Source organism: Urocitellus parryii, chromosome 1 (assembly GCF_045843805.1).
Source record: "Urocitellus parryii isolate mUroPar1 chromosome 1, mUroPar1.hap1, whole genome shotgun sequence".
In the NCBI taxonomy this organism is placed as follows: Eukaryota; Metazoa; Chordata; class Mammalia; order Rodentia; family Sciuridae; genus Urocitellus; species Urocitellus parryii.
Window position 1 is genome coordinate 169188053 of NC_135531.1, and position 27586 is coordinate 169215638.

The following is a 27586-nucleotide window of genomic DNA, read 5'->3' on the forward strand; positions in this document are numbered from 1 at the left end:
AGGTATTTTAATAAGTTTATTTAAAAAGCCATCGTAATACATTTTACCAATTTGACATCTAGCTTTACATATACTAACAGACATATACATATTGGAAGATCAAATCTTTATCTTTCTAAATCATTTGTAAGTCTAAAAGGAAAACAAACACATAAAAAAATAAATCACATGTCCCAAAAGGGGAGAGTTACAAACTTAAAATCCTTCAATGAACATTAATTATGATGAGGTCATTCATCTGGAGTTGGCAAAGATTTCAATGAATAAAGCTCCATTTCTTTCTTAGAGTGATGTAATATATTGTAACTCACAGTGAGCCAAAGGTCAAGGAGTAAAAAAGGTATTTGCAGGTATAACATAATAACAGTAGCACTGGTGATAATAATAATTGTTGCTTCAGTCATTCACTCTGAGAAGCATATGCCAGGCATTGAAATCAATGCTACATGTATAATCTTGCAACCAGATTTCAAGCATATGTTACACTCTTTTTCATTATAAATGTTCAAAATTTGTTAAGACTAATTAGACGTCACTTAGGAAAAATCTGAAATCAATATTCTACAAATTAAGTAATTTAAAGCAAATAGTCATATAAAGGAAAAATAATTCTCAATGTCTATCTATACTCAACACAGCATTTCCAAAAGAAAACTATACCAGAAGATGAAATATTGCAGAACATTTAAAAAGTTCAATACTGAATAAAAGCACAAACTAAAAGTCTATATTTTACAAAACTAACATGAAAACTCTAGCTAACACAAGATTATGTGATCAACAAAATCAAATAGTAATCATCAGCCAATAATTATAAGGGCATGTGAATCATACTACATACTCTTATTTGTGTTGCTCAGTTTGAATAATTGCTTTTCTCCTTAATTTTAGTTTATGTTCATAAATTTCACTCTATTCCAATGATTATGTCATTCCCATTAATTTAATAGTTTTAACTTGAGTGATTTTACTACAATATTAACATTTTTCCAAAAAATATAAAGTACTATACCTCCCCTTATCATCAACTTCATGTATGTTTGCTTTATTCTTAATAAAAACTTCTACCATCATCTTTCTGTTTTTCTTTATGGCGAGTAAAAGTGGTGTTTGGCCACTCTGAAAAACAAAAAATATAGTTTATTCACAAAATTACTATTTTTCAACTGAAGTTAACCTTACAAAATACTGTATGAACATCAGCATATAATAATAATGTAAATTAAGAGTAGCCATTCTCTTCTCTTCCCATTCTGCTTCCATACGTGCTGCTCTTTCATTTTGAGATGCCTCTCCTCTGCCTAGAGTGGCCACATGAACTCCAGCATTTCTAAAACTGCTTCATACATTTACTGTTTCCATGGATCTTTGCTGCTGTCAACCATTCATCCTGGCATCTTGGAGTTATATAACATGAACCCTCCTCAACCAAGAGCATCTTCAGAACATAAACTGTATTTTATATCCCAATAGACCCATTCCCTAATACATATTAGTAAAGGATGTAAGTATTATATTTCACTAACAAGCCAAATTCTCAACTCACTAGTAGGGTGTATAAATTATATTCTGAAGAACGTCTACTTTTCCAGTAATACCAAGCCTCATAGAAAAGATTCCTTGTTTTACTGTTCGAGAAAATTTACACAACTGTGCATTGTATGTCCAGTAGTACAGAAATAGCTTTTCCATTGCTTAACACCTACTTGACACTGATTTTTTATTGGAGATATTCACATGTGAACAATTGAAGTTACAGGAATATATTTCTGAGAGCTTTCTGGCAACATGGAAGTTTTCTCCATGTTATACAAGTCCACTTGATTCTTTTTTATTTATGAAATCAGAATCCCAGATTCCAATGTAAGGAATTTCTGCTTAAAATTGATAGAGTCTGAGTACACTATGTTACTTTTTCATAATTGTTCCTGTGTCTTCTCTTATTATAAGTTGAAAGATATTTATCTTACATGTCAGAAAGTTCAATACAAAAATATATTATTTTTATGCAATTGGAGAAAAATTTTTCCAACTAATCCACTGAGAGGGGATTAACAAAGAGAAAAAACCAACTCAAAAAAAATTAACACAGATCTGGGATTATGGCTCAGTGGTAGAGCATTCACCTAGCACATGTGAGGCCCTGGGTTTGATCCTCAGCAGCACATAAAATAAATCAAATCAATGATTTGTGTCCAATAAGAATTAAAATATAAATATTTTTTAAAACTCCAAACAAACAAAAAAACCACCCAGTCAATAACTGAGCAAAAGAACTAAACAGAAATTTCTCAAAAGAAACAAAAATATCCCAACTATATATAAAAAAAGTCTTCTACGTCTCTAGCAATTATGTTAATGCAAATAAAAACTACACTAAGACTTTATCTTACTCCAGGCACATTGGTAATTATCAAGAACACAAACAGTAATATATACTGGTAAGAATGTGGGGCTGGGGATGTGGCTCAAGCGGTAGCACGCTTGCCAGGCAAGTTTGTGGCCCGGGTTCCATCCTTAGGACCACATACAAAGATGTTGTGTCTGCTGAAAATGAAAAAAATTAATAATAATATATATTCATTCTCTCTCTCTCTCTCTCTCTCTCTCTCTCTCTCTCTCTCTCCCTGGTTAAAAAAAAAAAGAATGTGGGGGTAAGGCACACGTTTACACTGTTGGTGGGACTACATACTAGTACAACCACCCTGGAAAACAGTTTGGACATTTCCCAAAATCTAAGGGAACCACAACATGAAACAGCTATCCCATGACTCAGTATTTTCCCAAAATTAGTAAAACAAAATTTTACGTGTAACTGTATATTAATACAGTCACATGTGTGTTTACAGTAGAACAATTCACAACAGGTAAATTATGAAATTAACCCAAGTACCTGTGAATGGATGAAAGGATTAAGAAATTCTGGTGCACATACATACAATGGAGCCATAAAAATACATTATGTCATTTGTTGGTAAATGAGTTGGTATCCAAGAATATCATGCTAAGTTAAATAAGTCAAATAAGAAACTCAAAGGTAAAATGTTTCATATGTGGAAGCTGGAGTTAATTAAAGAAAAAGAAATGAAGAACAGAATATCAAAAGATATAAAGAAGATCATTAGTGTAGAAAAAGAAGATTGAGACTCACAGAGATAATGAAAAAGGGAAGGCAATGAAGAAGGAAATCTTAAAATTCATGTTATATTCATATATAATTATACCACAGGTAATTGCACCCTTATGTATAAGTAAAAAGAATCAACCAAATATTAATAAATAGACAGGTGAAAGGAGGTCCAGGAGAATAGGAGGGGGAAAATGGAGGAGGAGGGTTAGACAGAAGGAAAAGAGGGAATCAATGACTCAACTGGAATTCCATGCATGTAAGATTTTGGGGGAATGAATTCAACTACTATGTAAAACTATAAACTCTAATAAAAATAACATTGAAAATGTATTCTCACTTGTAACGACAATCCTGGTAACATAATGCTTCGTTATTTTCCAAAATTCTTTTTATTCTCAACCACTTTAATTGCTACTTAAAGTTACTTATAATTTTAGGCAAAATTTAATTCAGAAATTTTGTGTATAATCAATATTTATGCTGATCTACACAGATTACTTGTAGCATCATGAAAGGCACTAAACATTTGCATTTTTAAGGAACAAAGCTGAAGATTGATACATAGTACAGCTGGCAAAATCCATGAGTTATCTACTTCTAGTAATAATTTATCCATTCTAGCAATGAGTGACCTAATCAGCCTTTCAAAAATTCCAGTGGGAACATGATTTTTATACTATATATAGAGAAAACTATTTAACTTCCAAATTCTAAATTCAAACAATTAATCCCATATGAAAGAGATTCATAATATATTATGTAGTCCATATTCTTGTATATCAGTAGAAAACACTATGAAATCTTTATCACACTATATTAAAAAAGAGGAGTTGTAACCTCATTTATAGAGGCAAAGTAGGTGATTGGAGTAAGTGCTGCAGTTGCCAGAAGCAAACTGAAGAACATGTGTGCCCAGAATGTGGGAGGCAAACCCTGCACACCACACCACACAGTACTATGGCTCAAGGGGACCGCATCAGGTTCCTTCACAGAAGCTTGAAGTTCAGATTTCTGCATGAGTCTCTTGAATTCTAAGTGTGGATTCAACTGATGGAGGCAAACTAAATACACACATGAGCTACAAAAGGAGGAGGAAGAATACGAGGAGAACTTCCAACATTTGCTAGTATTTTAATAAAAAGAAAATTTGCTTATGATCAGTATTTTTAGCATGCATTACTGGTAATTTTAAGAAAAATTTAAAATATTTTGAAAATAATAGTGATTGATGTATATACCGTATTTTTGGCTTCAATATCTGCGTTGTATGAAAGCAGTTTTGCTGCTATTAATGTGTTCCTATAAAAGATAACATAGTGGAGTGGAGTTTCACCCTTGTTGTTGTGAACATTTGGATTGGCACCATGTTCTAGAAGAATAATTGCACATTCCTCTTCGTCATATTGTAGGGCCTGTTGGTTTTAACCAAGAAATAGATTGTAAATTTTGGAAATCCAAGAAAAATATTTCACGTTTTACTCATTACTTATAACTAAATGGCATTAACCAATTTTTCTTCTAAGCATTTCATCAAATTCTTTTCCTGCAAAACCACTGGTATATCTACCTTCATCAATGGTGTGTTGCCATCACTGTCACACAAATCCACATTACATTTCATCTTCACTAGAAGAGCCACCACTGCTGGTCTGCCATAGGCACAGGCGTAATGTAGAGGGGTTCTGTGCAAGTAAGAAGCTTTATTAGGAATTCATAAGGTACCTTTTGAAATATACAACTATTTATGCAATTATAAACATTAAATAGCTCATAATTCCTCTATTTTCTTATGAAGAAGGTACAATATTTAGTAGCTGTCATTACTTATTTTATTAATAAATGATCAGCCTATGCCACTGACATTTTCTTCTTATTTCTTGTTTCTGATACTGCTGGGGATTGTACCCTGGGTTACTCAACTAATAAGTCATATCCTAAGCACATTTTTATTATATAAACAATTTTGATGCAGGGTCTCACTAAATTGCCCACTGTGGTCTTAAACTTCCAATGCTCTTGCCTCAGCATCCTAAGTCACTGGAATCATGGGTATGTGCGACTGTGCCTGGTTCCATTGATTTTACTTATTTTTGTTTGCTTTGTTTTCATATTGCTGGGGATAGAACCCAGGCCTGAAGCATTGTAGGTAAATAAGGGCTCTACCACAGAACCACATCCCCAGAGCAGAGCAGCCCACTTGCCTAGAAAGACGATGGACTTGAGATTTAGCTCATCTTTGGTATGAATTCTACTTTAGACTCTGTGATGTACTAGTTATCCCACAGTCTTACTCTTCCTCAATTTCCTAAAAGAGTAAGGATTAAAATGAGTATCTCCCTGAATACTACCAGGATGCTTAATGGAGAATCTATGTAAAACATCTGAAGGTTTTGTAGCACCAGCAACAGCTCCATAATTGGTAGCTATTGTAATCAATATTATTGCTTTTTATCAACTTAGAGTATTTCAATTAATAAGTTAGTAGTATTGTAGTGATTTTTAAAAATATATTTTTAAAACTGTGTATTTCTACGAGTCTAAGATGATTTTTTTTCTTATCATTTTAACAACACTGACAATGGAATCCCACTAATAATTCAGGCTGCATTATAACTATAATTGGCAGCATTTAATTTTTTCTTCATAAAAAAAATAAAGAACCATCATAATTCATGGTGCCTTACCTTAAGTGAAATGTGAGACAAACAATAGATTTATGGCAGTTCTCATGACATGGATGGCATTTAAATTCAGTTTTAAAAGTATGTTAGGTAAAGTAGGCTGAATAATAACAATAAAAAGCCAAACCGAAAGCAAACTTAATGCCAAAGAAAAAGAACCCAAATGAATTAGTATGGTTCAATTAATTCAGTATTTATATATATGGGATTCATATATGAATCAGGTGTTTTCAATGTTCAGTATTTAATACTGTCTTAATTTTTCACAAGGGACGTTTACAATTTCTTACCTCCATGAATGCATGATTGAAAAGGAGGAAGAACTGTTTCATTTGAAATTGAGTCCTATCACGTCAGTTTTAATTAACTGGTCACACCTAGAAAGTTTTTATGTAAGAGTTCTCTGAGATAGTAGAATATGTCAAATACAAAATAAGTAGCTGTGCAGTTCTTGCGCATTAAAAACATATTCATTTTATAAGTACAAATGAATAGAATTAAAGAATAATTCTTTAATGCTTTACTTTATAAAAGTTTCACTTAAAAATACTAAAGTTGAGAAGTTTAGTATTTTTATGTGAAACTTTTATAAAGTAAAGCAATATTTTTCAGGAGTAATAATCTTTTATACTTGCTCTCTTCTATTCTCACCAAAACAAAATTATTAACCTATAATTGCATATGTAGAATGAAATATACATATATAAGAAATGTATGTATAGTAATATCTACAATAGATGAAATTCACTATAGGACATCTATATAGAAATGTACTAGAAAAAAACATAAATGCTTTCTTCATGTTGGCAAAGGCATTCTAAGAAATAATGAATTTGAAAGAAAACTTCTTTTTTTCCTACCTCTCTTTTTAAAATTTATTATGTTGATGATGATGACAATGTTATTGTTGTTGTTTTGCTGGGGATTACACCCTTACCCTTTGCTTTGACATGCAAGAAATGCTCTAACATTGAGCTACATTTCCAACCTTGGAATTCTAATTTAATCAGATAAAATACTCTAATTTTACAGATGCTCAAGTGAAAGTGACATATGAACATAGAAAAAATATCTATGTCCTTGGCAATAGAAGGAATTTAAGTTAACAAATAAAATAAATTTCGCAGCTACAATATTTTGAAGATGAAGAGTAGTGGTATTGGGCTGTTGATTATGGCTTGAGCTGTTTATTGCTCCTCAAATAGATGATTTAATGATAGTTGTACCACATTTAAAACTGTGCATGCCACTACCTACCAATTCCATTTTACTCTCCCTTCCAGATATTTGAGTATTCGTTTTATCCTGTTCCAGTCACTAATCTATTGGCCATTGGCAAACAAGTAATTTGTGAAAGTTAATAATGTATTTTGATACACAGAATGGCAAGTCTTTGTTCATTGCAAACATTTTCTTAGTGTCATCATGATCCTAAATGACTGCGTGTGGAACTAAAAAATGTACAGATATTTTTATTTGTTTTTTTTGTGAAATTGATAAGCACAGAGAGAGCTCACATTTGGGGTCAATGAGTATTCTAATGCACAAACCACAAGCAGGGCCTACCTTTGATACTCTTAGTTCCTTCAGAACAGAGTAGGGCAAGCTACAGTAGGGCAGCAGCAGGCAGCACTGTACAGACTAGGCACCCTTTGTGTGCTACTCCCTTGGCCCTGGTGACTGAGAGCTTGCACTGCCTGGATGCTCTCAACCAATGCTCTACTCTTCATGCTTGTACAGATACACAGTAATGGATAACTACAGGAAAGGGTACTGGAACAGTGGAATCAGCAATTTTGGAATTTTGTGCGAGAAGCTTTTGGCAGATGTTTTTTACTTTAGTATAAAGTGATAACAAAATTGAAAAAGCATGCTGTGTTTGGTGTTTTGGAAAGTGTGAAAGCTGCCAGTGAACTCTAGTGTCCTCTGTTTTTTACTTTAGTATAAAGTGATAACAAAATTGAAAAAGCATGCTGTGTTTGGTGTTTTGGAAAGTGTGAAAGCTGCCAGTGAACTCTAGTGTCCTCTGTGGAAAGGTAGTTAAAGGTAGTTAACTTCACTAACAGATGTTAATGAAGTATTTGCAGAAAATTCAGGGCTTGTCAACACTGTTGTTATGAAAATGGTTGGATGATCAAGATGACACCAAGTTATCCTAAGAATTTCATAAATTGGTGAGTGAAGCATGTGAGAAATAAGTAAAATCTTATTTTTAGAGGTGGAAGACACACCCCTAAATATACTAGTGTGGAGGAATTTTAAAAATATAAAAAAGAAGAAAGAACATGGAGCCATCTTCCCAATTCAGAGTTCTTGTGAGGCTCTTGGGACACAACAGGTATAGATTACATCTGAAAATTTTTCAATGCTTTTGAAAATGTGTACATTAAAAGCTGTTGTGTGTATTTATTTATTTTTTTTTTAAAAAATCAGTGACCTTATAGGGAAATTTTAAGTGTCTGGGAAACCAGTTAAAAATTTGGTTTTGTTTAGCTGCCCATTAGAAGTCCTGGGTACTGAACTTCCAAGGTGTGCAGGTCCTGGATATTGAGGACTCCACAGAATATTAAAGTCAAATATTCTGGTGAAAGGAGAACTGGTATCCTTTCTGCTCTGCTCCCATTGGCACAGCCTGGATGGTACAGGCTTCAATTCCATCAGCCCATTGGTCCCTTACCCCTCAGTCCCTGGCCTCCCAGACCCTATTACCTATTTTTATGATCGGTGCCATCAACATTACATCCACATCCCAGATAAGGCTTAATTCTTCCCAGTTCACAATTTTGGGCAGCCTGGTGGATCTCCCCAAGAGGGTTATATCCGAAAAACTTGATTCCCAGGCTTATATAAATAAACTTTCTCCAGGCTCTATCCATCATAAAGACAATTAAAGACAAGTGGCCTACAAAAGCAGGTCTGCCATCACCTATCTGCCAACCAACTGGCAAAATCGTCGTTGCCAGGTGACACTGATAAACACAAAGGCACATTCCAGAATCTGCATGGCCCTAGGTGATTGGCTCCTGGAAGGTCCGCCCCCTGTACTGTGATCAGCACCTGGCTATTCTGTACAGACCCCACCAAGAACCAGGTGGGACTGCTCTGAGACCCCCCAAGACCCATACAGTGAGTGGGATGCCCCACCAGAATCAGGTGGGCCTCAATGGCGGGCAGGTGAGAACCCCCCACACCCAGACCTGGGTGGGCAGGACTCATCCTCTCTGCCATTGCACAGCTGCCTATGTCCACAGCAGGAAACAAATATTGCACTCTTCCTATTACTTTATTCAGTAAATGGCAGAAAAGGAGATCCCTGACTTAAGATGTCCATTAAAAAAATCTGGAAAAATTCAGGCATGCATTTAATTTAAAGCAACAGATTAGAAGAAAACAACAGAATAACTGTGCCAAAAGCAATTTTAGTGTCACTCTGCTGCATCATCCACTCCCTGACATAGCTCTGCTCAACACAAAGAGGGAGAAAGCAGCACACCAGTTCCACTTAAAAGCAAAAGGAGAATAGTGTAACAACCATCACCCTAGGCTTTCCAGTGTAGTACCAAAATGTCCTGATTCGGTTTCTCCCGACCCAGATTACTGAGCAGAGAAGAAGAGATGAGCTATTTGGAGATGACCTGAAACAAAGAAGTGGTGCAACACATGGATCAACTTGTAGCCGAAGAAATCATGGTCCCCACTGGCTACTGTGCCCAGAATCCCCACAACCTCTGCACTGTCTCCTTCTGTAAACAACTCTAGCCTTCATTTCTGGTGTTCCCTCAGGGTTTGCCATTACATACTTCAGGTGCTTGCTCCAAACAGACTGCAGTAGTTTTTGCCACTGAGGAAACCAACAGCCACAGAGGAACCCTGCATCTTTCCCTACTACAAAAATCCTCAAAGGTGTTTGCATTCACAGTCTCCAAGCACCTGTACCACTACCTCTAGATTCTGCCTACCCAAGGTAACCTCAGCTAGAGTTGCCACAAATCCAGACTCAAGGTCACCAAACAGCCTTTTCCTGTGCAAGAGAACATGAAGGCTGCAGCCCATACTGGAGGCACAATCCCATGTGATGGGTGTACACCTGCAGCCATATCCATGCACACTGCCAGATGTTGGACTAGCAGTTGCACATGCACAATACCACTTACAACACCTGTCACGAGCCACTCCTTGCCATATTTAGCAGCCTCTGAAGTTACATACACATGTGTCACCAGCTCTGGTTCATGGTGTTATTAACACATGTAAGCACCCAGAGTCCCATTAACCATCCCCACCACCATGTAGCTATGCCTGAAGAGAATTGTTCTGTTCCACTGCACACGTTTCTCCTCAGTTCCACTCACAAAAAAATAGTGCATGTTTACAGCCATCCTCAACACCTCCATGTCCCTGCCACCATACTTCAATTCACAGGTGAGGTTTCTAGATTTATGCAACCATGATTAGGCCCCAGATTTGTAGATACACAGAAGCCAGGCAAATCTCTACTTCTGGTCCTTCCCTGAAGCCCTAGGTGTCTACAATCAGATCTGATCTTACAGTCCTGTGCTTTAACAAACTAGGTACCACCTCATAGGCACTCTTTGCCAGCCCTGGTTTCTGTCCTTGGTCCTAGCTTTTCCTTACTACTTCTCTGCCCACAGGTAGCCTGTCCACATTGCACATGCCTGCAGCTGACACTGCACCAAAGTGTGCACACTGCCTGGCCCATATGTCTTTCACCTTTTCTAGTCTTCTCTGCATGGATCTAGAGGCACTCTCTATGACCCAGATAGTTCTTATAGCAACTCTAGATTTCCCATAGCTCTAGCCACCAATGACCATGAAAGTTCTCATGTTTCCAACAGTTCTGCCCGCTAAAAGAGAAGCAATGCATCCTTCAACCCCAGATAACAAAGATGTTGCTCCATGCCACTAGACCAGTGCTATACTAGGTCAGCATGTTCTCCCGTACTGCTCTGCAGGAAAAAGCTTTCCCATCCTCAAATAAGTCCTTAAGTCTGGGAGAAGTAATGGTTTCTTCAAATGTGCATGCACCTTTTCAAGCTACTAGGGTCAAGAAGAATCAGAGAAACGTGGTCACACAAGGAACACAAAAAGTCTTCATTAAATGAATGGTCCAACAAAATTAGAGACCTTGATATAATGAAAATGGGAGAACAACATAACAGTTGGGTTAAAACAAAATCAGTTCAATGAAGAAAGTTTATAGCAGGAGCCAACCCATGACACCCACCCTGATTCAGGCACAGATGACTTCCTATTCCTCTTAGAATAAAGTTCAAAATACTCACCATGGTCCACAGTCCCCATGACCAGGCAATGATCTCCATAATCCTTTTGTACCTTCCCTTGATCTTGCTCCCTCCCCTCAGGGCCTGTGGCATTATTTCATATCCCTGTACTTAATCCAATGCCTCTGGTAGCACCTTGCTCCCACTTTTCCTGCCATCACAGGATAATGAACCCCTCACTCAGAAGCAAGCCAGTCTTGGAACCGTGAACACTGAATGCCTAGTTTGTGTCCTTTACAGAGCCTTCTTTATTGTATTTATTGTACTTAATTTATTTTACCCCTAAATATTAACAGAAATGAAGGAGACCAGACATACTATCTTGGACACTGTTCTAACCTACATAACTGACTTGCACTTTATCTTCCAGGACTCAGTCAAATTTGCAAAATGAGTGAATAGATGCATGGAGACACTCATGGACTCTCTGCTCCTCTAGGCTTTCAGGTAAGGACCTCCACATATGGCCCACATCAGCCAGTATCCCTCAATCTCCCTTGATAAGCTTTTTCATTGGCAAAAATAATTTTGGCAAGTCATTTTTTTAAAGAGATAAGCACCATACTCAGGTTCTCATACATGCTAAAGCACTCTACCACTAAGCCATATAACCAACACCTGGGTCAATGCTTTTAAACAAAACAAGATTCCTATAAAATGGTCTAGTGTTGGGGGGGTGGTTGAGGTGACAATTGGAAGGAGCCATATATGGAACACAGAGTTTTTGTGGCAGATGAAAGGCCTTGTGAGGACCACAGTGCATACTCTTTGCACTGCTGAGGTTTGGGGAAACCTTTCTGTACCATGCCCACCCAAAAAGAAAAACTTGCCAGCCTAGATTCTTCAGAACTAAATGGAAAACATTAATCAGATAGACTGAACAGACATCTATGGACTATTTAATCCAGCAACAATAAATTCATTTGTTTCTCCATGAAACAATGGCCATTCTTTGAAATAGTTCATATTGTCAGGTGTGGTGGAGCACAACTGTAATCCCAGCAGCTCAGGAATCTAAGACAGAAGGATTGCAAGTTCAAAGCCAGCCTCAGCAAACAAAAGATGCTAAGCAATTCAGTGAGATCCTGTATCTAAATAAGGCTGGGGATATGGCTCAATTGTCAAGTGCCTCTGAGTTCAATTCCTTGAACCAAAAAACATCATATTTTTGAGTACAAGGTAAATACAAGAAATAGAGGTAACTTCTTGCACCCTGGAAGATCATAAATGAAAGAAATAAGAAGTTAATGACAAGAAACAAACCTTTTAATGCCTGGAGGTTAAAATATACAAATCTGGATTAGGATTGGATAACAGATACAATCAGGGGAGAAAAAATTTCAGAAATAAATGGGAACAGGGATACAATACGTCAAAATCCATTGGGTTACTAACACCCATAAATAATTTATGTACCTATATATCAATGGCAAATGAACTGAAAGAGAAATTAGAAAATTATCTCATTCAAAATAGCCTCAGAAAACAATATAATACTTTGTAATATATATAAGAAAAGGTATGAAATAATTCTACAATGAAAACTACAGAATACTGAAGAAAGAAATTAAAGACCTTTGAAGATGGACAGATCTCCCAGGCCCTAATTCTGCCTATCTTAGGCAGAATTAATATTGTCAAATTAACCATACTACCCAAAGTGCTTTGCAGATTCAATGCAATTCCTATAAAAATACCAATGAGTTCCTTTGTAGAAATAGAAAAATCACCCATAAAACTCATTTGGAAATATTAGAGAATCAGAATAGGCAAAGCAGTCATTAGCAAGAAAAGTGATGCAGGAGGCATTACAATCAGTACCAGAACCATGGTAAAGAAGAGAAGACACAGAGAAAAACCCACATAAGTACAGTTATCTAATATTATAAAACAGCACCAAAAACAAACACTGAAGAAAAGATAGCATTTTCAACAAATGGTGCTGGGAAAACTTGAAATACACATGTAGCAAAATGAAATTAAATCCCTACTTCTCACCCTGCACACAACTCAAAGTGGATCAAGGACTTAGGCATTAGAACATAGAGACCCTGCAACTAACTGAAGAAAAAGTAGGAATGTAAGCTTAGGAACTTACTTTCTTAACAACACCAGTACAGCACAAGAAGTAAAATCAAGAATCAATAAATGGGATGGAATCAAAGAAGCAGCCTTTAAAATTCTTCTCAGCTCAAGAAACAATAATATGAAGAGAAAGCCTACTGAACAGGAGAAAATCTTTACCACCTGCACCTCAGTTTCAGCATTAATCTCCAGGATATATGAAGAACTCAAAAACTTTACACTACTACTAATAATAATATTAATAATAACAACAACAATAACAATAACCCAATCAATAAATGGACTAAGGATCTGAACAGACACTGCACAGCAGAAAAAATACCATCAACAAATATATGAAAAACATATTCATCTTTAGTAATTATAAAAATGCAAGTCAAATCTACACTGAGATTTCATCTCACTTCAGTCAGAATGGCAATTATCAGGAATTCAAGCAACAATAAATGTTGGGGGGATGTAGGAAAAAAGGTTCATTCATACCTTGCTGGTGGGAAGGCAAATTTTCAATTTATCATTATGGAAAGCAGCATGGAGATTCATACCCAAAGGATTTAAAGTCAGAATACTACAGTGATGCAGCCACATCAATGTTATAGCTAAACTATAATACCTGTCTAAGTGCCTTTCAACAGATGAATGAATAAAGAAAATGTGGTATACATACACAACCATATATTACTCAGCCTTAAATAAGAATGAAATTATGGAATTTTGTGATAAATGAATAGAGCTGGAGAATATCATGCTTAACAAATTTAACTAATCCCAAAGAACCAAAGGCTGAATGTTTTCACTGAACTTCAGATGCTAATTGACAATAAGGGTTGGGGTTCCTAGGGACAAACAGAGGTACTGTGGATAAGGCAGAGGGGAGTGAAGGAAGGGGAAAAGGAATGGAGGTAGAAAGAATAGCAGAATGGATCTGACATAATTACCCTATGTGCATATATGACTACATGATCAGTGAGTCTATGTCATGTACAACCAGAAGATTGAGAAGTTATGCTCCTTTTATGTATGATGTGTCAAAGAGCATTCCACTGCCATGTACAACTAAATAGAATGAATAAAAAATGTTTTTAGGTGCTCAGGAACAAAGAAACACATATCAAATAACTGTAAAAGATTAAAAGGTGTATCAAAGATGAAATCAGAATTAGAAATCACCTGATCTAATCCACCTATTTCATTAATGAAAAACCTTATTACAATACTAACATATCCCCAACCAGAAAAAAATGAGAAAGTCAAATAATTATCAAAATTATACTACATACAGAATTATAGTTCACATGTGAAAAATACTGTGATACATACAAGAAGAATAAAATTTTATAAGATGAAGGCAATCCTCATGCTGCCGTCATTTTCTGGCTTAAAATTGGCACCCACGCTTCTCAAGGAAAAAAGATGATGGACATGGAGTCAAACTAATGGAGTTCCCTCCACAGCCATCTATTTCCTTCTCTGGCTTAGTATCCTTCATCCTTACTGCAAGTCATACTATTCCACCACAAGGATGAAAGATCACCCAAAGGATCATGGCAGGCAAACATGAGGAACACCAAAATTGGAGGCGAATGAGAAAGGAGGGCTGTGCTATTACTATCATCAATATGATGGACTAACACTAGCTTCCCTGTGTGCCTAATGCTAGGAATTCAAAAAGAAGTGAGATAATATGAACCTTTACTCAGCCATAAAATAAATGAAATTATGTCATCTGCAGGAAAATGGGTGGAGACCATAATACTAAACAAAATAAGTCAAACTTAGAAGATCAAAGATCATATGCTCTCTCTCATATGTGCAAGCTAGAATGGAAAAAGAAATAGAAAGATGTGGGGGATGATCTCAGGAAGATGAAAGGGAGATAATTAAAGAAAAAGACCAAGGGTTGAGAGGTAGGCAGGGAGGGAAGAAGTGCTGGGAAGCAATATTGGCCAAATTATATTGTTAAATTTTGTGCATGTATAAATATATAACACAAATCCTTCTTATGTACAATTATAATGCACAAATTTTAAAAATGTTGAAAAAAAATAATAGCCAGTGTGAACTGATTGTTTCAGCTTAAAAATCTACAAATATCTATAATCATTTAATGATGCTCTGTCTCTTGGAAGCCCTATTACATACGTACACATGTATGTGTAAGTTTTCTGCATATTTATATTACTGTACTAAACATAGATAGATAGATAGATAGATTGATTGATTATGACACTCATGACTTACAAAAGAACTCAGCCTATTCATAATCAGGGTGAGCCCCTTCTAAATGTGGACCCACTTAACAAAATACAGCATGATTTATGCTCTTTATATAATGGCTTGTGGTTTTCTAACTTAAGTGCTTTTTGTTTGGGTCCTTTATTTATTTTAACCCAAATTTGATATCCCTACAGATATATTCATGTTCTAAAACAGAACGGGATAGACAACCTGTCCAATATTAAAAGTAAATATATTAAATACCAAATAAAAATGCTATTATATATTTTCCAGCATCCAAAATAGTGCTAAATGCGAAAATAGGTTCCAAGGAAAAACTTTCTGAATAACAAAGAGTAAGAATCAAAAAATAGAAAACTATAAATGTAACCTTACCCATATACCTTATAAAGGCAACATAAAATGACTTACTTACATATCATAATATAGAAGTTATGGTAGCTTATAGTTATAGGTATTTAATTATATGAACATTTACTCCCAGCTGAAGAGCATTTATGGATCAATGACAGATCTTCTGTTTCTACTCTAATATCAATCATTCTTCCAACCATAGGAAAGTTCATTACTGAATTCTCATTCTGTGTCATATGGTCAATGACAAAACAATGCATTATGGTCTCTTCAGTACATTTATAAAACACTGTAATGAAAAACTAACAGTTGCAAATAAGTAGATGATATACACTATAGAAATGTTCATCCAACTAATGACTTTAGACACAAAGAACACACAATGTCAATTAGTGTTATTCTTTCAATTTTACTACATGAGACAATAAACCAAATGTTCAAGTTCTAGTAGTTGTAATAAAACTTTCTAAAATAGATATAAATGTACTTAAGTTTGGGCTGCAGTTGTATCTCAGTGGTAGAGCACTTGCCTAGCATGAGTGAGGCACTGGGTTCTATCCTCAGCACCATCTACAACTAAAAAATATATAAATTAAAATATTTTTAAAGTATTCAAGTTTTTAGAAAATTTTGACTTTCCAGTTGGCAACAGGACCACAATGTGCCAATAGAGCAAATCAGGAGTAAGGCATGTAGGCCCCCATCCTGTTTCAAATCTGGTGTTACTGTAGAATACTGTAGAATACTGGGATTCTTACAAGAATCTCACATAAAGCCCAAGAACATATTCAATACAAAACTACCCTATGTACTTTGGGTTTTTTTGTTTTGTCTTTTTAAGCAGCAATCAGACTTTTAACCTAATAAGAGAATCATTTTAGAAGTCATAATAGCTGGGATAGGTGCGGTGGGGCACAAGTGTAACTCAAAAACTCAAGAGGAAGAGGTATGAGGATGGTAAGCTTGAGGTCAGGCTGGGCAACTTACCAAGAACCTGTCTCAAAATTAAAAATAAAAAGGACTGTGGCTGGGGTTAGGTGGTAAAGAACCTTTGAGTTCAACCCCCAGTTTAACAACAACAACAAAATCCCACAGTGGTATTCATCTTTCTTTTCGACTGAAAGGGTAAAGTACAAGGGGTCACCACAACTTGTTACAGACTAAAATCCAACTAATAATTACAACAGCACCTGCTGCTCTAGCAGGGAAGGCTACCAGGAGGTCTAGTGGTGTTATCCATTTCCTCAGCACAACAGTCACAGGGGCAGAATAATACTTCCAAATGAGTGACATCATCAAGGTAGCTTGCAATGTACAGAAAGCAACACTTAAAAATCATTTTATCTTGGTGAGTTGAGCAGTCTGTGCTTTCACATAAGTCTTGAGCTGGTCCACCATCTTGTTCATCTTCCATTCCAGCCTGGCATATCTGGCAAACTCATCCATCTTGTTGACCATGGAGAACAATTGCTTCATATCCTGGATCTCTGTCCTCATCTGCAGCTCTGGCTCTGCATCATTCTGCAGCACTCTGGACATGAAGGAGGACAAGGTCAGAAGGAGGATCAGAAGGACATTGCATCCAAACAGGAAGCAGAGGACCAGCAGCCACGTCCAGCTCTGGGACTTGGTAAAGTTCTTCCATTCTTTCCAGATACTCCCTGCAGCCCAGACACCTCTAACAGAAGCTCCAAGGGGACCTCATCACTAGGCGCACCCGCAACTGCGCACTGATTCCCACTAGCCCTGCTTCCTTGATTGAGGTTTGTAAAATTTATTCCTACACACATTACATTTTTGATGCTTTCTTTAATTGTTATAGCCCAACTTAGATTATGGATCAGCCCAATAAGCACCCTTTAAAATGGAGGATATTAATAGATAAGACAAGATTAGATAATAGGATAAATAATGTTAAGTTATCCTGACTGTACTTAAAAGAATTTAGCTTTTGGCTGGAGTTGTGGCTAAGTGGTACAGCGCTTACCTAGCATTTGTAAGACACTGGGTTCAATTCTCAGCATCCCATATAAATAAAGTCTATTGACAACTTAAAAACAAAACAAAACAAAACAAACCTTGCCTAAGTGACTCCATTTGGAAGTTCCAAAATGTAACCCTAGTTATATAACTTATTTCTTATAAAAGTTGTTTATTTTTGTACTGCATGTGTTTGGAACAAGGATGTGATTATATGCATTGGGTGGCTGATTGTTAACTTTAGCTTCTGTGTCCTCCTTGCTTGCTTTCATCTACATTTTCCAGGATGTTGTTTTTCCCCTTATAAACCCCATAGAACTTGCACCCTGTACTGTTCCTGGCAGAAACAGTTTGGGTCCATCAGGGAGCAGTCGCCAGCTAGCTAAATAAAGACTCTCCAATTTGGAAAAAATTCAGTTGAGAGTGTTTTCCGAGCTATAGACCCACAACAAAATGTTATCTTTTTTTTTTAATCTCTATTTATGAGCATTCACTTCTACCATATATACAATTGATTTTTATTTGTAGGTTGATCTTGAATCCTGCAATTTTACTATTACTTCCAGACATTTTTAAAAGATTCAGTGATTTTTACTATAAATGTTCATGTTTTCTGCAAATAAAGTTAATTTATTTTTTTTAATTTTTCATTAGTATGATTTTTAGTGTTTTCCCCCCCTTAACTGAGTACATCTACAGACTCTTTAGTAGCAAACAGAAAGAAATGATATGTACAAAACCCCGTTTGTTTCTGAGGATTTGGTTAAGTATTCAGTCTATTGTCATTAAGTATTGTGTTTCTGATAAGTTTTTAATAGATTCCCTGTGTCAGATTGAGGCACTTACTTTATATTTCTAGTTTGCTAAAATTTTAAACAGAAGTTGATATTGGGTTACTAGGAAATACTTTTCTACACTTATTGATTTTACGAATATATATGTGTATATATATGGATATTACATATACATGTCATTTTATATCATTGATATGGAATTGCATTGATCAATTTTGGAATGTTAAATCAACTTTGCATCTCTAAGAAAAACTTTGGTATGATATATTAACCTATTTCATATATTGTTGAATTTTCTTTGCCAAGTTTTGGTTAGAATTTTTGCATCCAAGATCATTGTGTGGGGGGTTGGGGTGGGAGTGTTGGGGGGAATCATTAGGGAATTAGTGATCTTAGTTTATAATAATATTCTCTTGCAATGCTCATTCCTGGTTTTTTTCATGAAAATAATACTGGAGCCATTAAGTGAGTTGAAAAGCACTTCATCTTTCTTTATAGTTTTGTGTAAAATTTTATTACTTCTTCCTTTTGTAATTGGAATTCAATATTGTTGCCACTTGAGATTGGATTGGTATTGGTACAAGGGTTTTTAACTAAAATTTCTATTTCTTTTATAGATACAAGACAATTGACCAAATCTATTTCTTCTTGAGTAAATTTTGGTTTATTTTGAACTTTGTAAGAATTTATTCATTTTATAATAGTTGTCAAATTTATTGGCATAAAGTAATTCATAATATTTTCTGATTCTTTTTTTGAGGAGAATATGGTTGAGTGCTTGTTTGTAGATATTCTGTCCATGGAAATAGACATGGAAGCATTTCCCCTGGTGAGCAAATTCCCAGGGGGGTTAACTGGTGCCCTGATTCCCACAATTGGCATACCCAGCCTCCTCCCTGTGAGGTAATTAGACAACTAAGCAGTCACTATCTGGTCTCCTTAACAGTGTCCTTGGAGAGAAATTATTCTGTGTTTGTATTAAGGGGATCTTACCTCAGTTGGCTAGCACTTGGGTTAAAGAAATACTAATTAGAATATAGTCATAGTAACAGGAAGTATATATTCTTTGAGTTATAAACTCCCAGGCAGGGAAGAGTGGTCATTTCACTTCTGTACTTCTTCATCATCACTTCATTTTGCTCCTCTCCACTCCTCCTGTTTGCTTGTACTTGTGTGTCTGTGTCTGTTCTTTGTGCACCTCCTTACAGATATTCCTCCACAGGTGTTCCTTTACACTTGATATTGAACCCAGAAGTGCTTAACCAGCGAACCCACATCCCTATGTCTTTTCTTTGTTTTATTTTTTATTTTGAAACAGGGTCTCACTAAGTTGCTTAGGGTTTTATTAAGTTGTTGAGGCTGGCCTCAGACTTGCAATTCTTCTGTCTCAATCTCTTGAGCCATGGGGATTATAAGAATGTGCCAACAGGACAAGTTGACTTTTCATTTAATATCCATAGAATATTTAGTGATATAATGTCTCACATTCCTAATATTGGTAATTTGTGTCTATTATTAAATTTACTTATCATTCTTCTAAAGATTTATCAAGGTTATTTTATTTGTTCTAGAGACAGCTTTTGTTTTTATAGATTTTAGAAGTGTTTTACTTAATTGATTTCTGTGCTGATGGTTCTTTTTTTCTCTGACTTCATTAATTTCTTGTTTGTTTTTATTTTCTGCTGTTAAGGTGGAAATTTTATCAATACAAACTAATTGTCAGATAATACATGCAGTAACATGTATCCACACCATACCTACCTCTCTATTACATCACATACTTTCCCCTGTGATTTTCATCTTGCATTAGTGGGACACATTTGCTGCAATTAATGACCCCAAATTGGCACTACATTATTAGCTCTATTCCATAACTTACATTGTTTCACTCTGAGTTACACAGTTTTGCAGCTTCTGATAGAAAGCATAATGATAGAATGCATTCACCACCCTAAAATCCCCTGCGATTCACCTATTTATCCTTCCCCTCTTTCCTCCTAAACTCCTGGTAACTATTGAGTTTTCTAACTCTCCGTATAAATTTACCTTTTCCAAAATGTTGTATAGTTTAAACTTTCTAGTACATAGCATTTTTAGACTACCATCTTTCGTTTACTAGTATACATTTATAATACCTCCATGTCTTTTTATGGATTCATACCTCATTTATTTTTATTGCTGAGTAATATTCTGTTGTATGCATGAAGTACTGTGTGTTCATCTATTAACCAGGACAAAGACATCTGGGTTGCTTCCCATTTTGTGATTATCAACAAAACTTCCATAAATATTCATGTGCAGGCTTTTGTTGAACATAAATTTTTGACTCATTAAGACAAATACTTAGGCATGAAATTGCTGGATTACAAAGTAAAACTATGTCTTTGCAAGAAACTTCAGAGTGGTCTTCCAAAGTGAATGTACCACTTTTCATTCTGACCAACACCCATGAAAGTTCCTTTTACTTCATATTCTCACTTGTATTTGATATTGTCATTTTTCAAAAAAAAAATAGCCATTTCAATTGTGGCATAGTAGTGTCATGTTGAAAATCCCTAATGACACATAGTATTATATAGTTTTCAATAAGCTTTTGTTCCATGTGTAGATTTCCTTTGGTAAAATGGGTTTTCAGGTTTTTTTTAAAAAATCTATTTACTAATTGTGTTTTTTCCTTATTATTGTATTTTTGGAGTTATACTTTGGATGCAAGTTTTAAGAAGATATTTGTTGTGTAAATATATTTTCCCAGTCTATGATTTGTTTCTTTATTCCTTCAAAATTTTTTTCCAGAGTATAGTTATTGATTGATTGATTGATTGGTTCATGCATTATTTGTGATGGTATCTCACTATATTGCCCAGGCTTGTTCTAAACTACTGGACTCATATATTCCTACCACCTCAGCCTTCCAGGTTCTTAAAGGTTTTCATTTTATCAAACTTACAATTTACTAGTATTTTTTCATGGATTATATTTTGCTATTGAATTTTAATATCCACTGTCAAATTCAAGGTCACCTAGACACTTTGTAATGTTATTTTATAAATGTCTTATATTAAAATTTGGGTTTTGAAGTTTAACTCATGGAAGTAGAGAGTAAAATGATTGTTACAAGACACTGGCATCAAAACAGACATGTCCTCAGTGGAATACCATAGAAGACACAGAGATAAATCCCTACATGTACAGTCATCTGATCCTTGACAAGATATCAGAAACATACATTGGAGAAAAGACAGCCTTTTTACAAGTGGTTTTGAGAAAACTGGATAACATATGCAGAAAAATTTAATGAGAACCTTATTATATATTTCAAAATAACTAAAAGTAAGATTAACATGTTTTACCAGAAAAATATCAGATCATTGAATGACTAGATAGATATGTTAATAAGCTTGACCTCTTAATAATTCCATATTGTATACATACATAAAAAATCATGTTACCCCATAAATATTTATAATTATGAGTTCCCAATTTAAAATATGTTAATAATGTTAATAAAAATTACATCTAAGATGCAGGTTGAATAAATATTTATTAAAAGGAGTAAGGATTGTTTTAGTGTTATGGTTTGGATCTAGTGTTATGGTTTTGGATCTCAAAGGGCTCATGTGCTGAAAGCATGGTCCCCAGTGCATCAAGTTGCACAGACGGGGATTTTAGGAAATTATTGGATCCTAAGTTTTCTAACCTCATCAAAGGATTAATTTATTGATAGCTGAATAGACTTCTGGGAGGCAGAACCTAGTTGGAACTAGTAGGTCACTTGTGAACTAACCTGGCGATTATCTTCTCCATTGCCTGTTTCTTTGATTCTCTTTCTCTGCTCCCTGGCTGCCCTGAACTGAAAAGCTTTTTTTTTTCCACTAAATGCTTCCACCATAATATTCTGCATCACCTCAGGCCCAAGAAATGGAACCATCCAGACAAGGACTTCAACCTCTGAAACTGTGAGCCAAAATTAATCTTTCCTCTTCCAATTTGTGTCAGGTACTTTAGTATCAGCAATGAAAAACTGAATAGCACAGATCATATCTTGATTAATTTTTTCTTTTTCTTTTTTTTTCAGCTGCTGCTGCTTTTTCATCTCTCCTTTTCCTCTTCCTCTATTTTCAACATAAAATATACAAAGATTTTACTTGGTGTGGAGAAATTATCTTTCCTGTATTGAATTGCCTTTGCTTTTTTTGTAAAAAAACAGTTAACTGTGTTTATGTGCTTTCATTTCTGGATTCTCTGTTTTGTTCCATGGATCAATTTGCAAGTCATATAAGTGTTGTCTTCTTCTCCAATATTGTTGACTATATAGGTCTTAAGCCTTTCTATAAGAACTTTAGAATAAGTTTGTTAACTTCCACAAAATAAATTTTTTGGTGTTTTCACTGAATTGTATTAAATGTATAGATCATTTTGAAGAGAAATGACCTCTTTACAGCATTGGTTTTTCTCATCTATGAGCATGAAACATCTTTTCCTTTGTTTAAATCTTCTTTGATTTTTTTCAATTGAATTTTTAAATTTTACTCATATAGACTCTGACCATATTTTACCAGATTATATCAAAGTATTCGTTTTCTTGATACTAATGCAAATAGTATTGTGTTTTTAATTTTAAATTCCCATTGTTCATTGAAGGTATATAGGAAAGTAGTTGACTTTGTATAGTAACTTTATATCATGGAACATTGTATAGCCATTTCTTAATTATAGAAGTTTTTCTGGTTGAATCTTTGAGATTTTCTACATAAAAAATCAAGTCATCTGTGAATAAAAGCACTTAATTTCTTTATTACAAATTTGTATACATTTTATTTTTTTATTTTTTGTTGTTTTACTGCATTAGCTAAGAATCCAGGAACAGTAAAATGGGGTATTCATGCCATCCTCCTGATCTTAGGAGCAATCATTCAGCTGTTCACATCATGTATTACATTGCTGTTGGGTTTCTTATTTTTTTTTTTATAGATTTTTAAATCTAATTGAGGAATTTCCATTGTATTCCTAGTTTCCTGAAAGTTTAGTCATGAATGAGCATTGAAGTTTGTCAGATGCATTTTCTGGACCTTTTTATGTGATCAAATGATTTTTCTTCTTTAGTCTGATTGATGAGTTAATTACTTTAACTATATTTTGAATGTTAAGCTAGTCTTGCACACCTGGAGTAAATGTCACTTGGTCTTGGTGTAGAATTGTTATTATGTATTGCTAGAATCTGTTTGCCAATACTTTTTTTGAGGATTTAAAAAAAATCTTATGTTCCTGAAAGATATTGGTCAGCATGTATTTTTTTCTAATTTTGCCTTTATCTTGTTTTGGTATTTAGCCCCATGGAATAATTTGGGAAATGTTCTATGTTCTTCCATTTTCTGGAAGAGATTATAAGTCATTGTCATCATTCCTTCCTTAAATTTTTGGTATAATTTAACAGTGAAGTTATCTGCACATGGTGTTTTTTTCATTGGAAGGCTGTTGATTATTCACCCTTTTTTTTTAGATATAAACCAAACCTACTTAACATTATCTATTTCTGCTTTTGTGAATGCTGTAGACTGAGTTAGTATCCCTTTAAGATATATTAGTTGAAACATTGTCTCTTATGTGATGATATTAGGAGGTAGGGACTTTGAAAGGCAGTTAATTTCTGAGGGTGGAACCTCATGAGTGGGATTAGTGCATTGATAAGGGAAGCCACAGGGATCCTCACCCCTTCTGCCATGTGAGAACACATTCATCCATATTGCAGGAAGTGGATCCTCATCAGACACTGAAACTGCTGATGGCTTGCATTGATTTTGAATCCACTCATCCTCCAGTAAGATGAGAAATAAGTTTCTGGTCAATTCAAAATAACATCAATCCACCCGGTTTGTGTTTTTCTGTCACATAGCTTCATGAATATATGAAGACACTGCATTTTGGTATTTTGTGTCTTTCAAGGAATCAGTGCATTTTAAAATTCATAAGCATACATAATTTTCATAATATTTTTGATAACTTTTAAATGTCCATGACATCAGTGGTGATGAACTTCTTTTATTTCTGACATTAGTAGTTTTAAAATATTTTATGTCTGTTTCCTCTCCTCTTATCTTTCCTTCTCCTCTACCTTTTTTTTCTTCTCTCTTTGCTGTTTTCCCTTCTCTTTCAGTTACCTTGGCTTGGGTTTTATCAGTTTTATTGGTCTTTTCAAAAAATGAACTTTTAATTTTGTTGACCTTTTAATATTGCTTTCCCTTTAAAATTTTCATTGATTCTTTTTCTAATTTTTGTTTCTTTTTTTTCCTGCTTTATTTAGGCTCTTTCTCTATTTTCTTAAGGTGGATGCTTAAATTATTAGTGTTATATTTTTCCAGTGCTAAACTCTTACTTCTAAGTACTGTTTTCTCTACATCCCTCAAATTTTGACCAAAAGTTTTAATTTTCAAAATGCTTTCTAATTTCTCTTGAGACTTTGGCTTATGTGTTATTTTGAAGTCTATGGTTTGATCTTCAATATTTTGGGAATTTTGGTGTATTATTCTGATATAGTTTTCTACTTTACTCTGTTGTTGTCCAAGGATGTGTTTTGTGTGATCATTATTCTTTTAATTTGTTCAGTTTTGTTTTATATCCTAGCATGTGATCCATCTTGGTTGGAGTTCTATGTGAGCTTGAGAAGAATGTTAGTTGTGCTATTGTTGGATGAAGTATTCTATAAATGTCAGCTATTTCCAGTTAGTGAGCAAGCATCACTCATCATACTTGGCCTCTTTAGACTGAAATATATGGAAATGTTATTCTCTTGAGAGTGGGAAACATAGGATAAACTAGCCAGAAAAGTGGGTGTGTACCTCTCCCTCCCTAGCATTGCTAGGAGCCAGCCAGGTTTAAGATTTACTGTCCTTGCCTGCACTTCCCTGTATTACCACCAGAGCAGCCTGGACGTGGGGCTCTGCAGGTGTGTGGGGCAAGGAGTGCAAAATGGCAGATGAGTGGATGTGTCTGCAAGTTCCACCTTCACCCCGTGTCAGAGAGGAGAGAAAAGGCAGGGAGGATGTGCACCAAGAGACCTCTGCATCGAGTGAGATATTGGATATGGGATGGAGGAACCTCAGATAATGTGGACGTGAACCCTGTTCCTGGAACGTTGCTCAGGATGCTCACTCTTTTGAAATTGCAGACCTGCAGCACAGTAGTGGTGGGGGGTACTTGTAAGTACAGCAGATATTTTAAACTTATATTGAAAACTTAGAAATTGTGTTGTTATTGTTAATAAATATTGACAAATGTAATCAGTGGTCTGTTTCTGAAAATGCAGCTTTCAAAGTATCTCCAAATCCCACCACTAAAATTGTTTTTCCTCTTGTTGCATCTAAAGTATAAGAAGCATGTTTTGACTTTTGTGAATCTAAATGTAGGCTGCTGTTTTGTATATTCTTTGAGTAAGTGCAAGTTCTAGTGAAACCTCAGATTAGCGCTAGAATATTGACAGGTGAGATGAGGTGAGTGCACATAATAGAAACTTGCAACTTATGCCATTTCATTACAAATGTGTTTCATAGGAACTATGTAAGAAAAAGTAATAGAGGTTGAACTGGCTCTGTCCTACATAGTGTAGATCCTTGCAGTTGCTACTCTGCAGAGTAGAGTGGACCAGAGAACTCTAGCACTGCACTGGCAGGCACAGCATCAGGTACAAGAATAAATCTGGATTTTTATGGCATTTTCTGGGAGATTACCAGCTCCTCTCCGTAGAGAGCTTTTGCTTAGTTGAAAAATGGTTTGTCATTCAGGTTGTTTTAAGAGTTCAAATGCTTGTATTTTGTGATTTGTTCTGTTTCTGATTTTTGTGGGTTCAAGGTAGTCATGTTGATTGCTCTGCTCTGCATTAACCCTATGATATGCTAGCCAAATGCTTTCAGCAGACCTCAAGGCATTTTAATCTGACAATTTTTAAAAAAGGTTTAAAAATCTGGATCACAGGCCTTTTCTTTTCTTGAGGAATTTTTATTTTTTTTTAATTTTTTTATTTTTTTTATTGAATTGAAAATAGTGATAAGATGCAAAATTTATTAGGGAACAACAGGTTGTTGTAATTCTTAAATAATAAAAATTAATATTAAATGGTGAATTTAAAACCTATCATGCAAATAAGTAGATTCTTGAGGAATTTTTAAAACATTCCTCATGTCTTTCACTCTCTCCATTCCTCATTAAGTTTTTTTAATTAGTTGTGGCTGGGCCTGGTGGTGCACTCCTGTAATCCTAGGGGCTTAGGAGGCTGAGTCAGGAGGATCATGAATTCAAAGCCAGCCTTAGCAACAGTGAAGCACTTAGCAACTCAGGGAGACACTGTCTCTAAATAAAATACAAAATAGGGCTGGGGATATGGCTCAATGGTTGAGTGTCCCTAAGTTCAAACCCTAGTACCATTCCCCCCTCAAAAAAAAAAAAAAAAAAAGAAGAAAGAAAGCACATTGTGGGCAGGAGGACAAATTAATGTGATTTTCAAGAAAGTCACTTTGCTGCCATGTATTCAGATTAAGTTTTGTCATCATGGGAAAGTTTAGCCTGAAGGGAAAGGCATTGCAAAGTTACTCTTCCATCATTCATCCCTCTGTGCCAAATGGCTTAATGATTTCATTTCACTCATTTAAGACCCTAGTGTATGTGAGTCCCTGAAACAAATGAACATGCAAATACTGACCTGCATTTCAGACACAATTTTAACTTAGCTTTGTGTAATCACCTCCACAAATTAATTAAAATGGAATATTTACATAAAACCTAATCATTAAGTCCTGCAAGAAAACATTGTTATTTTGCTAAGAGATTTAAAAATAACTAGACTAATTAATTTGCTTGTAGAAATGAATTGCCAGATAATTCCACACACAGTCACTGAAGTACAATTTAAAAGTAAGTCACTGGATGTCACTATTACCTGGAGGAAATGTGGCTTCAGAAAACTTTGCCATGAGAGGAGCAGATGGCTTCGCTGCCTTTCCTGTTTCCTTAGTTTTAATTGCATAATAT

General features: G+C 35.2%; 1 pseudogene; it reads right to left on the reverse strand.

The window, feature by feature from the left end:
* Positions 1–16892: 16892 nt before the first annotated feature.
* LOC144249118 (guided entry of tail-anchored proteins factor 1 pseudogene) lies at positions 16893–17330 on the reverse strand (annotated as a pseudogene).
* Positions 17331–27586: the final 10256 nt, after the last annotated feature.